Here is a 692-nt window from a genome sequence, read left to right as displayed (position 1 = left end):
CAGCATCAGTCTAGGCCTTTATGTTCAATCCTGGGAGTGGGATTTGAATCAGGAATCCTATGAATCCGAGGTAAGAGTGTTCCCAAATAAACCACAGCTGATTTAAAACATGGGCTGTTAGCAGGACTTTAATTTATCGTTGAGACTGACAAAAAAATTGTAGCTGACCTATTAAAGTTAGGACATAATACTAGAATAATGCCAATAATTCTGAAGTTCTAAGATTTCTAATGCAGAAGTAGCAAACAGATTGCCTTCTGCGATTGTGGGAAGTAAACAGTGACAGCATTGTGTTACAGCTGTGCTCTGTAATTTGCATTGCTTCAACTTGTCTTGTTTCAGAGCTCTGTGGTCTCTTTTGATCACTGCCAGTTGCTTTTTAACAGTTGCATTTTTAATAGTTGAAAACACGCCCTGGAAGTTACGCTAGTTGAAGACTGCACTTTCGAATTGCATTCTGCACCAAATGACTTATCTTCCTCTGGTCCTTGCTAATTTTCATACGCCCCAACCCCCAAAGTATGGAATTCAAAATTCTCCCTGATTTAATCCTCCTTCCATGACTTCCACCCTCCCTACATTGCAATCGCCTGAGGTGCCTTGCATACCAATGCTGTGACAACAAGGTGCAGGGCTGGATGAACACAGCAGGCCAAGCAGCCTCTCTGCTCCTATGATGCTGCTTGGCCTGC

The sequence above is a fragment of the Rhincodon typus genome, chromosome 27 (assembly GCF_021869965.1).
Source record: "Rhincodon typus isolate 14 chromosome 27, sRhiTyp1.1, whole genome shotgun sequence".
In the NCBI taxonomy this organism is placed as follows: domain Eukaryota; kingdom Metazoa; phylum Chordata; class Chondrichthyes; order Orectolobiformes; family Rhincodontidae; genus Rhincodon; species Rhincodon typus.
Note: the sequence above shows the minus strand (reverse complement) of the source record.